The following is a 21,511-nucleotide window of genomic DNA, read 5'->3' as shown; positions in this document are numbered from 1 at the left end:
TGCAGGAGAAACCCTTACTCTGGTTTCTCAGTCTGTTTCCTAGTGCCGGTTTGAAGTGCCTGCCGTTTTCACTGTAAAACCGAGTTGGAGCTTGTACCTCACCATATATATGTATGGAGTGGAGTTGGCCACAGAAAAGAAACTTTGTGTGCCCTTCAAGCTAGGTGAAGGACGGCTTTCACACACACTTATCTCTCAGAACTGAGCATGTGGAGAGACGTTCGTTCATCCAGCACAAAGGGAACGGGTTGCAGGAGAAACCCTTACTCTGGTTTCTCAGTCTGTTTCCTAGTGCCGATTTGAAGTGCCTGCCGTTTTCACTGTAAAACCGAGTTGGAGCTTGTACCTCCCCATATATATGTATGGAGTGGAGTTGGCAACTGAAAAGAAACTTTGTGTTCCCTTCAAGCTAGGTGAAGGACGGCTTTCACACACACTTATCTCTCAGAACTGAGCATGTGGAGAGACGTTCGTTCATCCAGCACAAAGGGAACGGGTTGCAGGAGAAACCCTTACTCTAGATTCTCAGTCGGTTTCCTAGTGCCGGTTTGAAGTGCCTGCCGTTTTCACTGTAAAACCGAGTTGGAGCTTGTACCTCCCCATATATATGTATGGAGTGGAGTTGGCAACTGAAAAGAAACTTTGTGTTCCCTTCAAGCTAGGTGAAGGACGGCTTTCACACACACTTATCTCTCAGAACTGAGCATGTGGAGAGACGTTCGTTCATCCAGCACAAAGGGAACGGGTTGCAGGAGAAACCCTTACTCTGGTTTCTCAGTCTGTTTCCTAGTGCCGGTTTGAAGTGCCTGCCGTTTTCACTGTAAAACCGAGTTGGAGCTTGTACCTCCCCATATATATGTATGGAGTGGAGTTGGCAACTGAAAAGAAACTTTGTGTTCCCTTCAAGCTAGGTGAAGGACGGCTTTCACACACACTTATCTCTCAGAACTGAGCATGTGGAGAGACGTTCGTTCATCCAGCACAAAGGGAACGGGTTGCAGGAGAAACCCTTACTCTGGTTTCTCAGTCTGTTTCCTAGTGCCGGTTTGAAGTGCCTGCCGTTTTCACTGTAAAACCGAGTTGGAGCTTGTACCTCCCCATATATATGTATGGAGTGGAGTTGGCAACTGAAAAGAAACTTTGTGTTCCCTTCAAGCTAGGTGAAGGACGGCTTTCACACACACTTATCTCTCAGAACTGAGCATGTGGAGAGACGTTCGTTCATCCAGCACAAAGGGAACGGGTTGCAGGAGAAACCCTTACTCTGGTTTCTCAGTCTGTTTTTCTAGTGCCGGTTTGAAGTGCCTGCCGTTTTCACTGTAAAACCGAGTTGGAGCTTGTACCTCCCCATATATATGTATGGAGTGGAGTTGGCAACTGAAAAGAAACTTTGTGTTCCCTTCAAGCTAGGTGAAGGACGGCTTTCACACACACTTATCTCTCAGAACTGAGCATGTGGAGAGACGTTCGTTCATCCAGCACAAAGGGAACGGGTTGCAGGAGAAACCCTTACTCTGGATTCTCAGTCGGTTTCGTAGTGCCGGTTTGAAGTGCCTGCAGTTTTCACTGTAAAACCGAGTTGGAGCTTGTACCTCCCCATATATATGTATGGAGTGGAGTTGGCAACTGAAAAGAAACTTTGTGTTCCCTTCAAGCTAGGTGAAGGACGGCTTTCACACACACTTATCTCTCAGAACTGAGCATGTGGAGAGACGTTCGTTCATCCAGCACAAAGGGAACGGGTTGCAGGAGAAACCCTTACTCTGTTTTCTCAGTCTGTTTCCTAGTGCCGGTTTGAAGTGCCTGCCGTTTTCACTGTAAAACCGAGTTGGAGCTTGTACCTCCCCTTATATATGTATGGAGTGGAGTTGGCAACTGAAAAGAAACTTTGTGTTCCCTTCAAGCTAGGTGAAGGACGGCTTTCACACACACTTATCTCTCAGAACTGAGCATGTGGAGAGACGTTCGTTCATCCAGCACAAAGGGAACGGGTTGCAGGAGAAACCCTTACTCTGGTTTCTCAGTCTGTTTCCTAGTGCCGGTTTGAAGTGCCTGCCGTTTTCACTGTAAAACCGAGTTGGAGCTTGTACCTCCCCATATATAAGTATGGAGTGGAGTTGGCAACTGAAAAGAAACTTTGTGTTCCCTTCAAGCTAGGTGAAGGACGGCTTTCACACACACTTATCTCTCAGAACTGAGCATGTGGAGAGACGTTCGTTCATCCAGCACAAAGGGAACGGGTTGCAGGAGAAACCCTTACTCTGGTTTCTCAGTCTGTTTCCTAGTGCCGGTTTGAAGTGCCTGCCGTTTTCACTGTAAAACCGAGTTGGAGCTTGTACCTCCCCATATATATGTATGGAGTGGAGTTGGCCACTGAAAAGAAACTTTGTGTTCCCTTCAAGCTAGGTGAAGGACGGCTTTCACACACACTTATCTCTCAGAACTGAGCATGTGGAGAGACGTTCGTTCATCCAGCACAAAGGGAACGGGTTGCAGGAGAAACCCTTACTCTGGTTTCTCAGTCTGTTTCCTAGTGCCGGTTTGAAGTGCCTGCCGTTTTCACTGTAAAACCGAGTTGGAGCTTGTACCTCACCATATATATGTATGGAGTGGAGTTGGCCACAGAAAAGAAACTTTGTGTGCCCTTCAAGCTAGGTGAAGGACGGCTTTCACACACACTTATCTCTCAGAACTGAGCATGTGGAGAGACGTTCGTTCATCCAGCACAAAGGGAACGGGTTGCAGGAGAAACCCTTACTCTGGTTTCTCAGTCTGTTTCCTAGTGCCGATTTGAAGTGCCTGCCGTTTTCACTGTAAAACCGAGTTGGAGCTTGTACCTCCCCATATATATGTATGGAGTGGAGTTGGCAACTGAAAAGAAACTTTGTGTTCCCTTCAAGCTAGGTGAAGGAAGGCTTTCACACACACTTATCTCTCAGAACTGAGCATGTGGAGAGACGTTCGTTCATCCAGCACAAAGGGAACGGGTTGCAGGAGAAACCCTTACTCTGGATTCTCAGTCGGTTTCCTAGTGCCGGTTTGAAGTGCCTGCCGTTTTCACTGTAAAACCGAGTTGGAGCTTGTACCTCCCCATATATATGTATGGAGTGGAGTTGGCAACTGAAAAGAAACTTTGTGTTCCCTTCAAGCTAGGTGAAGGACGGCTTTCACACACACTTATCTCTCAGAACTGAGCATGTGGAGAGACGTTCGTTCATCCAGCACAAAGGGAACGGGTTGCAGGAGAAACCCTTACTCTGGTTTCTCAGTCTGTTTCCTAGTGCCGGTTTGAAGTGCCTGCCGTTTTCACTGTAAAACCGAGTTGGAGCTTGTACCTCCCCATATATATGTATGGAGTGGAGTTGGCAACTGAAAAGAAACTTTGTGTTCCCTTCAAGCTAGGTGAAGGACGGCTTTCACACACACTTATCTCTCAGAACTGAGCATGTGGAGAGACGTTCGTTCATCCAGCACAAAGGGAACGGGTTGCAGGAGAAACCCTTACTCTGGTTTCTCAGTCTGTTTCCTAGTGCCGGTTTGAAGTGCCTGCCGTTTTCACTGTAAAACCGAGTTGGAGCTTGTACCTCCCCATATATATGTATGGAGTGGAGTTGGCAACTGAAAAGAAACTTTGTGTTCCCTTCAAGCTAGGTGAAGGACGGCTTTCACACACACTTATCTCTCAGAACTGAGCATGTGGAGAGACGTTCGTTCATCCAGCACAAAGGGAACGGGTTGCAGGAGAAACCCTTACTGTGGTTTCTCAGTCTGTTTTTCTAGTGCCGGTTTGAAGTGCCTGCCGTTTTCACTGTAAAACCGAGTTGGAGCTTGTACCTCCCCATATATATGTATGGAGTGGAGTTGGCAACTGAAAAGAAACTTTGTGTTCCCTTCAAGCTAGGTGAAGGACGGCTTTCACACACACTTATCTCTCAGAACTGAGCATGTGGAGAGACGTTCGTTCATCCAGCACAAAGGGAACGGGTTGCAGGAGAAACCCTTACAGTGGTTTCTCAGTCTGTTTTTCTAGTGCCGGTTTGAAGTGCCTGCCGTTTTCACTGTAAAACCGAGTTGGAGCTTGTACCTCCCCATATATATGTATGGAGTGGAGTTGGCAACTGAAAAGAAACTTTGTGTTCCCTTCAAGCTAGGTGAAGGACGGCTTTCACACACACTTATCTCTCAGAACTGAGCATGTGGAGAGACGTTCGTTCATCCAGCACAAAGGGAACGGGTTGCAGGAGAAACCCTTACTCTGGTTTCTCAGTCTGTTTCCTAGTGCCGGTTTGAAGTGCCTGCCGTTTTCACTGTAAAACCGAGTTGGAGCTTGTACCTCCCCATATATATGTATGGAGTGGAGTTGGCAACTGAAAAGAAACTTTGTGTTCCCTTCAAGCTAGGTGAAGGACGGCTTTCACACACACTTATCTCTCAGAACTGAGCATGTGGAGAGACGTTCGTTCATCCAGCACAAAGGGAACGGGTTGCAGGAGAAACCCTTACTCTGGTTTCTCAGTCTGTTTCCTATTGCCGGTTTGAAGTGCCTGCCGTTTTCACTGTAAAACCGAGTTGGAGCTTGTACCTCCCCATATATAAGTATGGAGTGGAGTTGGCAACTGAAAAGAAACTTTGTGTTCCCTTCAAGCTAGGTGAAGGACGGCTTTCACACACACTTATCTCTCAGAACTGAGCATGTGGAGAGACGTTCGTTCATCCAGCACAAAGGGAACGGGTTGCAGGAGAAACCCTTACTCTGGTTTCTCAGTCTGTTTCCTAGTGCCGGTTTGAAGTGCCTGCCGTTTTCACTGTAAAACCGAGTTGGAGCTTGTACCTCCCCATATATATGTATGGAGTGGAGTTGGCAACTGAAAAGAAACTTTGTGTTCCCTTCAAGCTAGGTGAAGGACAGCTTTCACACACACTTATCTCTCAGAACTGAGCATGTGGAGAGACGTTCGTTCATCCAGCACAAAGGGAACGGGTTGCAGGAGAAACCCTTACTCTGGTTTCTCAGTCTGTTTCCTAGTGCCGGTTTGAAGTGCCAGCCGTTTTCACTGTAAAACCGAGTTGGAGCTTGTACCTGCCCATATATATATATGGAGTGGTGTTTGTAACTGAAAAGAAATTTTGTGTTCCCTTCAAGCTAGGTGAAGGTCGGCTTTCACACTCATTTATCTCTCAGACCTGAGTATGTGGAGAGACCGTCGTTCATCCAGCACAAAGGCAACGGGTTGCAGGAGAAACCCTTACTCTGGTTTCTCAGTCTGTTTCCTAGCGCCGGTTTGAAGTGCCTGCCGTTTTCACTGTAAAACCGAGTTGGAGCTTGTACCTCCCCATATATATGTATGGAGTGGAGTTGGCAACTGAAAAGAAACTTTGTGTTCCCTTCAAGCTAGGTGAAGGACGGCTTTCACACACACTTATCTCTCAGACATGAGCATGTGGAGAGACGTTCGTTCATCCAGCACAAAGGGAACGGGTTGCAGGAGAAACCCTTACTCTGGTTTCTCAGTCTGTTTCCTAGTGCCGGTTTGAAGTGCCTGCCGTTTTCACTGTAAAACCGAGTTGGAGCTTGTACCTCCCCATATATATGTATGGAGTGGAGTTGGCAGCTGAAAAGAAACTTTGTGTTCCCTTCAAGCTAGGTGAAGGACGGCTTTCACACACACTTATCTCTCAGAACTGAGCATGTGGAGAGACGTTCGTTCATCCAGCACAAAGGGAACGGGTTGCAGGAGAAACCCTTACTCTGGTTTCTCAGTCTGTTTCCTAGTGCCGGTTTGAAGTGCCTGCCGTTTTCACAGTAAAACCGAGTTGGAGCTTGTACCTCCCCATATATATGTATGGAGTGGAGTTGGCAACTGAAAAGAAACTTTGTGTTCCCTTCAAGCTAGGTGAAGGACGGCTTTCACACACACTTATCTCTCAGAACTGAGCATGTGGAGAGACTTTCGTTCATCCAGCACAAATGGAACTGGTTGCAGGAGAAACCCTTACTGTGGTTTCTCAGTCTGTTTTTCTAGTGCCGGTTTGAAGTGCCTGCCGTTTTCACTGTAAAACCGAGTTGGAGCTTGTACCTCCCCATATATATGTATGGAGTGGAGTTGGCAACTGAAAAGAAACTTTGTGTTCCCTTCAAGCTAGGTGAAGGACGGCTTTCACACACACTTATCTCTCAGAACTGAGCATGTGGAGAGACGTTCGTTCATCCAGCACAAAGGGAACGGGTTGCAGGAGAAACCCTTACTCTGGATTCTCAGTCGGTTTCCTAGTGCCGGTTTGAAGTGCCTGCCGTTTTCACTGTAAAACCGAGTTGGAGCTTGTACCTCCCCATATATATGTATGGAGTGGAGTTGGCAACTGAAAAGAAACTTTGTGTTCCCTTCAAGCTAGGTGAAGGACGGCTTTCACACACACTTATCTCTCAGAACTGAGCATGTGGAGAGACGTTCGTTCATCCAGCACAAAGGGAACGGGTTGCAGGAGAAACCCTTACTCTGGTTTCTCAGTCTGTTTCCTAGTGCCGGTTTGAAGTGCCTGCCGTTTTCACTGTAAAACCGAGTTGGAGCTTGTACCTCCCCATATATATGTATGGAGTGGAGTTGGCAACTGAAAAGAAACTTTGTGTTCCCTTCAAGCTAGGTGAAGGACGGCTTTCACACACACTTATCTCTCAGAACTGAGCATGTGGAGAGACGTTCGTTCATCCAGCACAAAGGGAACGGGTTGCAGGAGAAACCCTTACTCTGGTTTCTCAGTCTGTTTCCTAGTGCCGGTTTGAAGTGCCTGCCGTTTTCACTGTAAAACCGAGTTGGAGCTTGTACCTCCCCATATATAAGTATGGAGTGGAGTTGGCAACTGAAAAGAAACTTTGTGTTCCCTTCAAGCTAGTTGAAGGACGGCTATCACACACACTTATCTCTCAGAACTGAGCATGTGGAGAGACGTTCGTTCATCCAGCACAAAGGGAACGGGTTGCAGGAGAAACCCTTACTCTGGTTTCTCAGTCTGTTTCCTAGTGCCGGTTTGAAGTGCCTGCCGTTTTCACTGTAAAACCGAGTTGGAGCTTGTACCTCCCCATATATATGTATGGAGTGGAGTTGGCAACTGAAAAGAAACTTTGTGTTCCCTTCAAGCTAGGTGAAGGACAGCTTTCACACACACTTATCTCTCAGAACTGAGCATGTGGAGAGACGTTCGTTCATCCAGCACAAAGGGAACGGGTTGCAGGAGAAACCCTTACTCTGGTTTCTCAGTCTGTTTCCTAGTGCCGGTTTGAAGTGCCAGCCGTTTTCACTGTAAAACCGAGTTGGAGCTTGTACCTCCCCATATATATATATGGAGTGGTGTTTGTAACTGAAAAGAAATTTTGTGTTCCCTTCAAGCTAGGTGAAGGTCGGCTTTCACACTCATTTATCTCTCAGACCTGAGTATGTGGAGAGACCGTCGTTCATCCAGCACAAAGGCAACGGGTTGCAGGAGAAACCCTTACTCTGGTTTCTCAGTCTGTTTCCTAGCGCCGGTTTGAAGTGCCTGCCGTTTTCACTGTAAAACCGAGTTGGAGCTTGTACCTCCCCATATATATGTATGGAGTGGAGTTGGCAACTGAAAAGAAACTTTGTGTTCCCTTCAAGCTAGGTGAAGGACGGCTTTCACACACACTTATCTCTCAGACATGAGCATGTGGAGAGACGTTCGTTCATCCAGCACAAAGGGAACGGGTTGCATGAGAAACCCTTACTCTGGTTTCTCAGTCTGTTTCCTAGTGCCGGTTTGAAGTGCCTGCCGTTTTCACTGTAAAATCGAGTTGGAGCTTGTACCTCCCCATATATATGTATGGAGTGGAGTTGGCAGCTGAAAAGAAACTTTGTGTTCCCTTCAAGCTAGGTGAAGGACGGCTTTCACACACACTTATCTCTCAGAACTGAGCATGTGGAGAGACGTTCGTTCATCCAGCACAAAGGGAACGGGTTGCAGGAGAAACCCTTACTCTGGTTTCTCAGTCTGTTTCCTAGTGCCGGTTTGAAGTGCCTGCCGTTTTCACAGTAAAACCGAGTTGGAGCTTGTACCTCCCCATATATATGTATGGAGTGGAGTTGGCAACTGAAAAGAAACTTTGTGTTCCCTTCAAGCTAGGTGAAGGACGGCTTTCACACACACTTATCTCTCAGAACTGAGCATGTGGAGAGACTTTCGTTCATCCAGCACAAATGGAACTGGTTGCAGGAGAAACCCTTACTGTGGTTTCTCAGTCTGTTTTTCTAGTGCCGGTTTGAAGTGCCTGCCGTTTTCACTGTAAAACCGAGTTGGAGCTTGTACCTCCCCATATATATGTATGGAGTGGAGTTGGCAACTGAAAAGAAACTTTGTGTTCCCTTCAAGCTAGGTGAAGGAAGGCTTTCACACACACTTATCTCTCAGAACTGAGCATGTGGAGAGACGTTCGTTCATCCAGCACAAAGGGAACGGGTTGCAGGAGAAACCCTTACTCTGGTTTCTCAGTCTGTTTCCTAGTGCCGGTTTGAAGTGCCTGCCGTTTTCACTGTAAAACCGAGTTGGAGCTTGTACCTCCCCATATATATGAATGGAGTGGAGTTGGCAACTGAAAAGAAACTTTGTGTTCCCTTCAAGCTAGGTGAAGGACGGCTTTCACACACACTTATCTCTCAGAACTGAGCATGTGGAGAGACGTTCGTTCATCCAGCACAAAGGGAACGGGTTGCAGGAGAAACCCTTACTCTGGTTTCTCAGTCTGTTTCCTAGTGCCGGTTTGAAGTGCCTGCCGTTTTAACTGTAAAACCGAGTTGGAGCTTGTACCTCCCCATATATAAGTATGGAGTGGAGTTGGCAACTGAAAAGAAACTTTGTGTTCCCTTCAAGCTAGTTGAAGGACGGCTTTCACACACACTTATCTCTCAGAACTGAGCATGTGGAGAGACGTTCGTTCATCCAGCACAAAGGGAACGGGTTGCAGGAGAAACCCTTACTCTGGTTTCTCAGTCTGTTTCCTAGTGCCGGTTTGAAGTGCCTGCCGTTTTCACTGTAAAACCGAGTTGGAGCTTGTACCTCCCCATATATATGTATGGAGTGGAGTTGGCAACTGAAAAGAAACTTTGTGTTCCCTTCAAGCTAGGTGAAGGACGGCTTTCACACACACTTATCTCTCAGAACTGAGCATGTGGAGAGACGTTCGTTCATCCAGCACAAAGGGAACGGGTTGCAGGAGAAACCCTTACTCTGTTTTCTCAATCTGTTTCCTAGTGCCGGTTTGAAGTTCCTGCCGTTTTCACTGTAAAACCGAGTTGGAGCTTGTACCTCCCCATATATATGTATGGAGTGGAGTTGGCAACTGAAAAGAAACTTTGTGTTCCCTTCAAGCTAGGTGAAGGACGGCTTTCACACACACTTATCTCTCAGAACTGAGCATGTGGAGAGACGTTCGTTCATCCAGCACAAAGGGAACGGGTTGCAGGAGAAACCCTTACTCTGGTTTCTCAGTCTGTTTCCTAGTGCCGGTTTGAAGTGCCTGCCGTTTTCACTGTAAAACCGAGTTGGAGCTTGTACCTCCCCATATATATGTATGGAGTGGAGTTGGCAACTGAAAAGAAACTTTGTGTTCCCTTCAAGCTAGGTGAAGGACGGCTTTCACACACACTTATCTCTCAGAACTGAGCATGTGGAGAGACGTTCGTTCATCCAGCACAAAGGGAACGGGTTGCAGGAGAAACCCTTACTCTGGTTTCTCAGTCTGTTTCCTAGTGCCGGTTTGAAGTGCCTGCCGTTTTCACTGTAAAACCGAGTTGGAGCTTGTACCTCCCCATATATATGTATGGAGTGGAGTTGGCAACTGAAAAGAAACTTTGTGTTCCCTTCAAGCTAGGTGAAGGACGGCTTTCACACACACTTATCTCTCAGAACTGAGCATGTGGAGAGACGTTCGTTCATCCAGCACAAAGGGAACGGGTTGCAGGAGAAACCCTTACTCTGGATTCTTTGTCGGTTTCCTAGTGCCGGTTTGAAGTGCCTGCCGTTTTCACTGTAAAACCGAGTTGGAGCTTGTACCTCCCCATATATATGTATGGAGTGGAGTTGGCAACTGAAAAGAAACTTTGTGTTCCCTTCAAGCTAGGTGAAGGACGGCTTTCACACACACTTATCTCTCAGAACTGAGCATGTGGAGAGACGTTCGTTCATCCAGCACAAAGGGAACGGGTTGCAGGAGAAACCCTTACTCTGGTTTCTCAGTCTGTTTCCTAGTGCCGGTTTGAAGTGCCTGCCGTTTTAACTGTAAAACCGAGTTGGAGCTTGTACCTCCCCATATATAAGTATGGAGTGGAGTTGGCAACTGAAAAGAAACTTTGTGTTCCCTTCAAGCTAGTTGAAGGACGGCTTTCACACACACTTATCTCTCAGAACTGAGCATGTGGAGAGACGTTCGTTCATCCAGCACAAAGGGAACGGGTTGCAGGAGAAACCCTTACTCTGGTTTCTCAGTCTGTTTCCTAGTGCCGGTTTGAAGTGCCTGCCGTTTTCACTGTAAAACCGAGTTGGAGCTTGTACCTCCCCATATATATGTATGGAGTGGAGTTGGCAACTGAAAAGAAACTTTGTGTTCCCTTCAAGCTAGGTGAAGGACGGCTTTCACACACACTTATCTCTCAGAACTGAGCATGTGGAGAGACGTTCGTTCATCCAGCACAAAGGGAACGGGTTGCAGGAGAAACCCTTACTCTGTTTTCTCAATCTGTTTCCTAGTGCCGGTTTGAAGTTCCTGCCGTTTTCACTGTAAAACCGAATTGGAGCTTGTACCTCCCCATATATATGTATGGAGTGGAGTTGGCAACTGAAAAGAAACTTTGTGTTCCCTTCAAGCTAGGTGAAGGACGGCTTTCACACACACTTATCTCTCAGAACTGAGCATGTGGAGAGACGTTCGTTCATCCAGCACAAAGGGAACGGGTTGCAGGAGAAACCCTTACTCTGGTTTCTCAGTCTGTTTCCTAGTGCCGGTTTGAAGTGCCTGCCGTTTTCACTGTAAAACCGAGTTGGAGCTTGTACCTCCCCATATATATGTATGGAGTGGAGTTGGCAACTGAAAAGAAACTTTGTGTTCCCTTCAAGCTAGGTGAAGGACGGCTTTCACACACACTTATCTCTCAGAACTGAGCATGTGGAGAGACGTTCGTTCATCCAGCACAAAGGGAACGGGTTGCAGGAGAAACCCTTACTCTGGTTTCTCAGTCTGTTTCCTAGTGCCGGTTTGAAGTGCCTGCCGTTTTCACTGTAAAACCGAGTTGGAGCTTGTACCTCCCCATATATATGTATGGAGTGGAGTTGGCAACTGAAAAGAAACTTTGTGTTCCCTTCAAGCTAGGTGAAGGACGGCTTTCACACACACTTATCTCTCAGAACTGAGCATGTGGAGAGACGTTCGTTCATCCAGCACAAAGGGAACGGGTTGCAGGAGAAACCCTTACTCTGGTTTCTCAGTCTGTTTCCTAGTGCCGGTTTGAAGTGCCTGCCGTTTTCACTGTAAAACCGAGTTGGAGCTTGTACCTCCCCATATATATGTATGGAGTGGAGTTGGCAACTGAAAAGAAACTTTGTGTTCCCTTCAAGCTAGGTGAAGGACGGCTTTCACACACACTTATCTCTCAGAACTGAGCATGTGGAGAGACGTTCGTTCATCCAGCACAAAGGGAACGGGTTGCAGGAGAAACCCTTACTCTGGATTCTCAGTCGGTTTCCTAGTGCCGGTTTGAAGTGCCTGCCGTTTTCACTGTAAAACCGAGTTGGAGCTTGTACCTCCCCATATATATGTATGGAGTGGAGTTTGCAACTGAAAAGAAACTTTGTGTTCCCTTCAAGCTAGGTGAAGGACGGCTTTCACACACACTTATCTCTCAGAACTGAGCATGTGGAGAGACGTTCGTTCATCCAGCACAAAGGGAACGGGTTGCAGGAGAAACCCTTACTCTGGTTTCTCAGTCTGTTTCCTAGTGCCGGTTTGAAGTGCCTGCCGTTTTCACTGTAAAACCGAGTTGGAGCTTGTACCTCCCCATATATATGTATGGAGTGGAGTTGGCAACTGAAAAGAAACTTTGTGTTCCCTTCAAGCTAGGTGAAGGACGGCTTTCACACACACTTATCTCTCAGAACTGAGCATGTGGAGAGACGTTCGTTCATCCAGCACAAAGGGAACGGGTTGCAGGAGAAACCCTTACTCTGGATTCTTTGTCGGTTTCCTAGTGCCGGTTTGAAGTGCCTGCCGTTTTCACTGTAAAACCGAGTTGGAGCTTGTACCTCCCCATATATATGTATGGAGTGGAGTTGGCAACTGAAAAGAAACTTTGTGTTCCCTTCAAGCTAGGTGAAGGACGGCTTTCACACACACTTATCTCTCAGAACTGAGCATGTGGAGAGACGTTCGTTCATCCAGCACAAAGGGAACGGGTTGCAGGAGAAACCCTTACTCTGGTTTCTCAGTCTGTTTCCTAGTGCCGGTTTGAAGTGCCTGCCGTTTTCACTGTAAAACCGAGTTGGAGCTTGTACCTCCCCATATATATGTATGGAGTGGAGTTGGCAACTGAAAAGAAACTTTGTGTTCCCTTCAAGCTAGGTGAAGGACGGCTTTCACACACACTTATCTCTCAGAACTGAGCATGTGGAGAGACGTTCGTTCATCCAGCACAAAGGGAACGGGTTGCAGGAGAAACCCTTACTCTGGTTTCTCAGTCTGTTTCCTAGTGCCGGTTTGAAGTGCCTGCCGTTTTCACTGTAAAACCGAGTTGGAGCTTGTACCTCCCCATATATATGTATGGAGTGGAGTTGGCAACTGAAAAGAAACTTTGTGTTCCCTTCAAGCTAGGTGAAGGACGGCTTTCACACACACTTATCTCTCAGAACTGAGCATGTGGAGAGACGTTCGTTCATCCAGCACAAAGGGAACGGGTTGCAGGAGAAACCCTTACTCTGGATTCTTTGTCGGTTTCCTAGTGCCGGTTTGAAGTGCCTGCCGTTTTCACTGTAAAACCGAGTTGGAGCTTGTACCTCCCCATATATATGAATGGAGTGGAGTTGGCAACTGAAAAGAAACTTTGTGTTCCCTTCAAGCTAGGTGAAGGACGGCTTTCACACACACTTATCTCTCAGAACTGAGCATGTGGAGAGACGTTCGTTCATCCAGCACAAAGGGAACGGGTTGCAGGAGAAACCCTTACTCTGGTTTCTCAGTCTGTTTCCTAGTGCCGGTTTGAAGTGCCTGCCGTTTTAACTGTAAAACCGAGTTGGAGCTTGTACCTCCCCATATATAAGTATGGAGTGGAGTTGGCAACTGAAAAGAAACTTTGTGTTCCCTTCAAGCTAGTTGAAGGACGGCTTTCACACACACTTATCTCTCAGAACTGAGCATGTGGAGAGACGTTCGTTCATCCAGCACAAAGGGAACGGGTTGCAGGAGAAACCCTTACTCTGGTTTCTCAGTCTGTTTCCTAGTGCCGGTTTGAAGTGCCTGCCGTTTTCACTGTAAAACCGAGTTGGAGCTTGTACCTCCCCATATATATGTATGGAGTGGAGTTGGCAACTGAAAAGAAACTTTGTGTTCCCTTCAAGCTAGGTGAAGGACGGCTTTCACACACACTTATCTCTCAGAACTGAGCATGTGGAGAGACGTTCGTTCATCCAGCACAAAGGGAACGGGTTGCAGGAGAAACCCTTACTCTGTTTTCTCAATCTGTTTCCTAGTGCCGGTTTGAAGTTCCTGCCGTTTTCACTGTAAAACCGAGTTGGAGCTTGTACCTCCCCATATATATGTATGGAGTGGAGTTGGCAACTGAAAAGAAACTTTGTGTTCCCTTCAAGCTAGGTGAAGGACGGCTTTCACACACACTTATCTCTCAGAACTGAGCATGTGGAGAGACGTTCGTTCATCCAGCACAAAGGGAACGGGTTGCAGGAGAAACCCTTACTCTGGTTTCTCAGTCTGTTTCCTAGTGCCGGTTTGAAGTGCCTGCCGTTTTCACTGTAAAACCGAGTTGGAGCTTGTACCTCCCCATATATATGTATGGAGTGGAGTTGGCAACTGAAAAGAAACTTTGTGTTCCCTTCAAGCTAGGTGAAGGACGGCTTTCACACACACTTATCTCTCAGAACTGAGCATGTGGAGAGACGTTCGTTCATCCAGCACAAAGGGAACGGGTTGCAGGAGAAACCCTTACTCTGGTTTCTCAGTCTGTTTCCTAGTGCCGGTTTGAAGTGCCTGCCGTTTTCACTGTAAAACCGAGTTGGAGCTTGTACCTCCCCATATATATGTATGGAGTGGAGTTGGCAACTGAAAAGAAACTTTGTGTTCCCTTCAAGCTAGGTGAAGGACGGCTTTCACACACACTTATCTCTCAGAACTGAGCATGTGGAGAGACGTTCGTTCATCCAGCACAAAGGGAACGGGTTGCAGGAGAAACCCTTACTCTGGTTTCTCAGTCTGTTTCCTAGTGCCGGTTTGAAGTGCCTGCCGTTTTCACTGTAAAACCGAGTTGGAGCTTGTACCTCCCCATATATATGTATGGAGTGGAGTTGGCAACTGAAAAGAAACTTTGTGTTCCCTTCAAGCTAGGTGAAGGACGGCTTTCACACACACTTATCTCTCAGAACTGAGCATGTGGAGAGACGTTCGTTCATCCAGCACAAAGGGAACGGGTTGCAGGAGAAACCCTTACTCTGGTTTCTCAGTCTGTTTCCTAGTGCCGGTTTGAAGTGCCTGCCGTTTTCACTGTAAAACCGAGTTGGAGCTTGTACCTCCCCATATATATGTATGGAGTGGAGTTGGCAACTGAAAAGAAACTTTGTGTTCCCTTCAAGCTAGGTGAAGGACGGCTTTCACACACACTTATCTCTCAGAACTGAGCATGTGGAGAGACGTTCGTTCATCCAGCACAAAGGGAACGGGTTGCAGGAGAAACCCTTACTCTGGTTTCTCAGTCTGTTTCCTAGTGCCGGTTTGAAGTGCCTGCCGTTTTCACTGTAAAACCGAGTTGGAGCTTGTACCTCCCCATATATATGTATGGAGTGGAGTTGGCAACTGAAAAGAAACTTTGTGTTCCCTTCAAGCTAGGTGAAGGACGGCTTTCACACACACTTATCTCTCAGAACTGAGCATGTGGAGAGACGTTCGTTCATCCAGCACAAAGGGAACGGGTTGCAGGAGAAACCCTTACTCTGGTTTCTCAGTCTGTTTCCTAGTGCCGGTTTGAAGTGCCTGCCGTTTTCACTGTAAAACCGAGTTGGAGCTTGTACCTCCCCATATATATGTATGGAGTGGAGTTGGCAACTGAAAAGAAACTTTGTGTTCCCTTCAAGCTAGGTGAAGGACGGCTTTCACACACACTTATCTCTCAGAACTGAGCATGTGGAGAGACGTTCGTTCATCCAGCACAAAGGGAACGGGTTGCAGGAGAAACCCTTACTCTGGTTTCTCAGTCTGTTTCCTAGTGCCGGTTTGAAGTGCCTGCCGTTTTCACTGTAAAACCGAGTTGGAGCTTGTACCTCCCCATATATAAGTATGGAGTGGAGTTGGCAACTGAAAAGAAACTTTGTGTTCCCTTCAAGCTAGTTGAAGGACGGCTATCACACACACTTATCTCTCAGAACTGAGCATGTGGAGAGACGTTCGTTCATCCAGCACAAAGGGAACGGGTTGCAGGAGAAACCCTTACTCTGGTTTCTCAGTCTGTTTCCTAGTGCCGGTTTGAAGTGCCTGCCGTTTTCACTGTAAAACCGAGTTGGAGCTTGTACCTCCCCATATATATGTATGGAGTGGAGTTGGCAACTGAAAAGAAACTTTGTGTTCCCTTCAAGCTAGGTGAAGGACGGCTTTCACACACACTTATCTCTCAGAACTGAGCATGTGGAGAGACGTTCGTTCATCCAGCACAAAGGGAACGGGTTGCAGGAGAAACCCTTACTCTGGATTCTCAGTCGGTTTCCTAGTGCCGGTTTGAAGTGCCTGCCGTTTTCACTGTAAAACCGAGTTGGAGCTTGTACCTCCCCATATATATGTATGGAGTGGAGTTTGCAACTGAAAAGAAACTTTGTGTTCCCTTCAAGCTAGGTGAAGGACGGCTTTCACACACACTTATCTCTCAGAACTGAGCATGTGGAGAGACGTTCGTTCATCCAGCACAAAGGGAACGGGTTGCAGGAGAAACCCTTACTCTGGTTTCTCAGTCTGTTTCCTAGTGCCGGTTTGAAGTGCCTGCCGTTTTCACTGTAAAACCGAGTTGGAGCTTGTACCTCCCCATATATATGTATGGAGTGGAGTTGGCAACTGAAAAGAAACTTTGTGTTCCCTTCAAGCTAGGTGAAGGACGGCTTTCACACACACTTATCTCTCAGAACTGAGCATGTGGAGAGACGTTCGTTCATCCAGCACAAAGGGAACGGGTTGCAGGAGAAACCCTTACTCTGGATTCTTTGTCGGTTTCCTAGTGCCGGTTTGAAGTGCCTGCCGTTTTCACTGTAAAACCGAGTTGGAGCTTGTACCTCCCCATATATATGTATGGAGTGGAGTTGGCAACTGAAAAGAAACTTTGTGTTCCCTTCAAGCTAGGTGAAGGACGGCTTTCACACACACTTATCTCTCAGAACTGAGCATGTGGAGAGACGTTCGTTCATCCAGCACAAAGGGAACGGGTTGCAGGAGAAACCCTTACTCTGGTTTCTCAGTCTGTTTCCTAGTGCCGGTTTGAAGTGCCTGCCGTTTTCACTGTAAAACCGAGTTGGAGCTTGTACCTCCCCATATATATGTATGGAGTGGAGTTGGCAACTGAAAAGAAACTTTGTGTTCCCTTCAAGCTAGGTGAAGGACGGCTTTCACACACACTTATCTCTCAGAACTGAGCATGTGGAGAGACGTTCGTTCATCCAGCACAAAGGGAACGGGTTGCAGGAGAAACCCTTACTCTGGTTTCTCAGTCTGTTTCCTAGTGCCGGTTTGAAGTGCCTGCCGTTTTCACTGTAAAACCGAGTTGGAGCTTGTACCTCCCCATATATATGTATGGAGTGGAGTTGGCAACTGAAAAGAAACTTTGTGTTCCCTTCAAGCTAGGTGAAGGACGGCTTTCACACACACTTATCTCTCAGAACTGAGCATGTGGAGAGACGTTCGTTCATCCAGCACAAAGGGAACGGGTTGCAGGAGAAACCCTTACTCTGGATTCTTTGTCGGTTTCCTAGTGCCGGTTTGAAGTGCCTGCCGTTTTCACTGTAAAACCGAGTTGGAGCTTGTACCTCCCCATATATATGTATGGAGTGGAGTTGGCAACTGAAAAGAAACTTTGTGTTCCCTTCAAGCTAGGTGAAGGACGGCTTTCACACACACTTATCTCTCAGAACTGAGCATGTGGAGAGACGTTCGTTCATCCAGCACAAAGGGAACGGGTTGCAGGAGAAACCCTTACTCTGGTTTCTCAGTCTGTTTCCTAGTGCCGGTTTGAAGTGCCTGCCGTTTTAACTGTAAAACCGAGTTGGAGCTTGTACCTCCCCATATATAAGTATGGAGTGGAGTTGGCAACTGAAAAGAAACTTTGTGTTCCCTTCAAGCTAGTTGAAGGACGGCTTTCACACACACTTATCTCTCAGAACTGAGCATGTGGAGAGACGTTCATTCATCCAGCACAAAGGGAACGGGTTGCAGGAGAAACCCTTACTCTGGTTTCTCAGTCTGTTTCCTAGTGCCGGTTTGAAGTGCCTGCCGTTTTCACTGTAAAACCGAGTTGGAGCTTGTACCTCCCCATATATATGTATGGAGTGGAGTTGGCAACTGAAAAGAAACTTTGTGTTCCCTTCAAGCTAGGTGAAGGACGGCTTTCACACACACTTATCTCTCAGAACTGAGCATGTGGAGAGACGTTCGTTCATCCAGCACAAAGGGAACGGGTTGCAGGAGAAACCCTTACTCTGTTTTCTCAATCTGTTTCCTAGTGCCGGTTTGAAGTTCCTGCCGTTTTCACTGTAAAACCGAGTTGGAGCTTGTACCTCCCCATATATATGTATGGAGTGGAGTTGGCAACTGAAAAGAAACTTTGTGTTCCCTTCAAGCTAGGTGAAGGACGGCTTTCACACACACTTATCTCTCAGAACTGAGCATGTGGAGAGACGTTCGTTCATCCAGCACAAAGGGAACGGGTTGCAGGAGAAACCCTTACTCTGGATTCTTTGTCGGTTTCCTAGTGCCGGTTTGAAGTGCCTGCCGTTTTCACTGTAAAACCGAGTTGGAGCTTGTACCTCCCCATATATATGTATGGAGTGGAGTTGGCAACTGAAAAGAAACTTTGTGTTCCCTTCAAGCTAGGTGAAGGACGGCTTTCACACACACTTATCTCTCAGAACTGAGCATGTGGAGAGACGTTCGTTCATCCAGCACAAAGGGAACGGGTTGCAGGAGAAACCCTTACTCTGGTTTCTCAGTCTGTTTCCTAGTGCCGGTTTGAAGTGCCTGCCGTTTTAACTGTAAAACCGAGTTGGAGCTTGTACCTCCCCATATATAAGTATGGAGTGGAGTTGGCAACTGAAAAGAAACTTTGTGTTCCCTTCAAGCTAGTTGAAGGACGGCTTTCACACACACTTATCTCTCAGAACTGAGCATGTGGAGAGACGTTCGTTCATCCAGCACAAAGGGAACGGGTTGCAGGAGAAACCCTTACTCTGGTTTCTCAGTCTGTTTCCTAGTGCCGGTTTGAAGTGCCTGCCGTTTTCACTGTAAAACCGAGTTGGAGCTTGTACCTCCCCATATATATGTATGGAGTGGAGTTGGCAACTGAAAAGAAACTTTGTGTTCCCTTCAAGCTAGGTGAAGGACGGCTTTCACACACACTTATCTCTCAGAACTGAGCATGTGGAGAGACGTTCGTTCATCCAGCACAAAGGGAACGGGTTGCAGGAGAAACCCTTACTCTGTTTTCTCAATCTGTTTCCTAGTGCCGGTTTGAAGTTCCTGCCGTTTTCACTGTAAAACCGAGTTGGAGCTTGTACCTCCCCATATATATGTATGGAGTGGAGTTGGCAACTGAAAAGAAACTTTGTGTTCCCTTCAAGCTAGGTGAAGGACGGCTTTCACACACACTTATCTCTCAGAACTGAGCATGTGGAGAGACGTTCGTTCATCCAGCACAAAGGGAACGGGTTGCAGGAGAAACCCTTACTCTGGTTTCTCAGTCTGTTTCCTAGTGCCGGTTTGAAGTGCCTGCCGTTTTCACTGTAAAACCGAGTTGGAGCTTGTACCTCCCCATATATATGTATGGAGTGGAGTTGGCAACTGAAAAGAAACTTTGTGTTCCCTTCAAGCTAGGTGAAGGACGGCTTTCACACACACTTATCTCTCAGAACTGAGCATGTGGAGAGACGTTCGTTCATCCAGCACAAAGGGAACGGGTTGCAGGAGAAACCCTTACTCTGGTTTCTCAGTCTGTTTCCTAGTGCCGGTTTGAAGTGCCTGCCGTTTTCACTGTAAAACCGAGTTGGAGCTTGTACCTCCCCATATATATGTATGGAGTGGAGTTGGCAACTGAAAAGAAACTTTGTGTTCCCTTCAAGCTAGGTGAAGGACGGCTTTCACACACACTTATCTCTCAGAACTGAGCATGTGGAGAGACGTTCGTTCATCCAGCACAAAGGGAACGGGTTGCAGGAGAAACCCTTACTCTGGATTCTTTGTCGGTTTCCTAGTGCCGGTTTGAAGTGCCTGCCGTTTTCACTGTAAAACCGAGTTGGAGCTTGTACCTCCCCATATATATGTATGGAGTGGAGTTGGCAACTGAAAAGAAACTTTGTGTTCCCTTCAAGCTAGGTGAAGGACGGCTTTCACACACACTTATCTCTCAGAACTGAGCATGTGGAGAGACGTTCGTTCATCCAGCACAAAGGGAACGGGTTGCAGGAGAAACCCTTACTCTGGTTTCTCAGTCTGTTTCCTAGTGCCGGTTTGAAGTGCCTGCCGTTTTAACTGTAAAACCGAGTTGGAGCTTGTACCTCCCCATATATAAGTATGGAGTGGAGTTGGCAACTGAAAAGAAACTTTGTGTTCCCTTCAAGCTAGTTGAAGGACGGCTTTCACACACACTTATCTCTCAGAACTGAGCATGTGGAGAGACGTTCGTTCATCCAGCACAAAGGGAACGGGTTGCAGGAGAAACCCTTACTCTGGTTTCTCAGTCTGTTTCCTAGTGCCGGTTTGAAGTGCCTGCCGTTTTCACTGTAAAACCGAGTTGGAGCTTGTACCTCCCCATATATATGTATGGAGTGGAGTTGGCAACTGAAAAGAAACTTTGTGTTCCCTTCAAGCTAGGTGAAGGACGGCTTTCACACACACTTATCTCTCAGAACTGAGCATGTGGAGAGACGTTCGTTCATCCAGCACAAAGGGAACGGGTTGCAGGAGAAACCCTTACTCTGTTTTCTCAATCTGTTTCCTAGTGCCGGTTTGAAGTTCCTGCCGTTTTCACTGTAAAACCGAGTTGGAGCTTGTACCTCCCCATATATATGTATGGAGTGGAGTTGGCAACTGAAAAGAAACTTTGTGTTCCCTTCAAGCTAGGTGAAGGACGGCTTTCACACACACTTATCTCTCAGAACTGAGCATGTGGAGAGACGTTCGTTCATCCAGCACAAAGGGAACGGGTTGCAGGAGAAACCCTTACTCTGGTTTCTCAGTCTGTTTCCTAGTGCCGGTTTGAAGTGCCTGCCGTTTTCACTGTAAAACCGAGTTGGAGCTTGTACCTCCCCATATATATGTATGGAGTGGAGTTGGCAACTGAAAAGAAACTTTGTGTTCCCTTCAAGCTAGGTGAAGGACGGCTTTCACACACACTTATCTCTCAGAACTGAGCATGTGGAGAGACGTTCGTTCATCCAGCACAAAGGGAACGGGTTGCAGGAGAAACCCTTACTCTGGTTTCTCAGTCTGTTTCCTAGTGCCGGTTTGAAGTGCCTGCCGTTTTCACTGTAAAACCGAGTTGGAGCTTGTACCTCCCCATATATATGTATGGAGTGGAGTTGGCAACTGAAAAGAAACTTTGTGTTCCCTTCAAGCTAGGTGAAGGACGGCTTTCACACACACTTATCTCTCAGAACTGAGCATGTGGAGAGACGTTCGTTCATCCAGCACAAAGGGAACGGGTTGCAGGAGAAACCCTTACTCTGGTTTCTCAGTCTGTTTCCTAGTGCCGGTTTGAAGTGCCTGCCGTTTTCACTGTAAAACCGAGTTGGAGCTTGTACCTCCCCATATATATGTATGGAGTGGAGTTGGCAACTGAAAAGAAACTTTGTGTTCCCTTCAAGCTAGGTGAAGGACGGCTTTCACACACACTTATCTCTCAGAACTGAGCATGTGGAGAGACGTTCGTTCATCCAGCACAAAGGGAACGGGTTGCAGGAGAAACCCTTACTCTGGTTTCTCAGTCTGTTTCCTAGTGCCGGTTTGAAGTGCCTGCCGTTTTCACTGTAAAACCGAGTTGGAGCT

This window comes from Vicugna pacos, unplaced genomic scaffold, assembly GCF_048564905.1.
Source record: "Vicugna pacos unplaced genomic scaffold, VicPac4 scaffold_19, whole genome shotgun sequence".
In the NCBI taxonomy this organism is placed as follows: domain Eukaryota; kingdom Metazoa; phylum Chordata; class Mammalia; order Artiodactyla; family Camelidae; genus Vicugna; species Vicugna pacos.
This window is presented reverse-complemented; position numbering follows the sequence as displayed.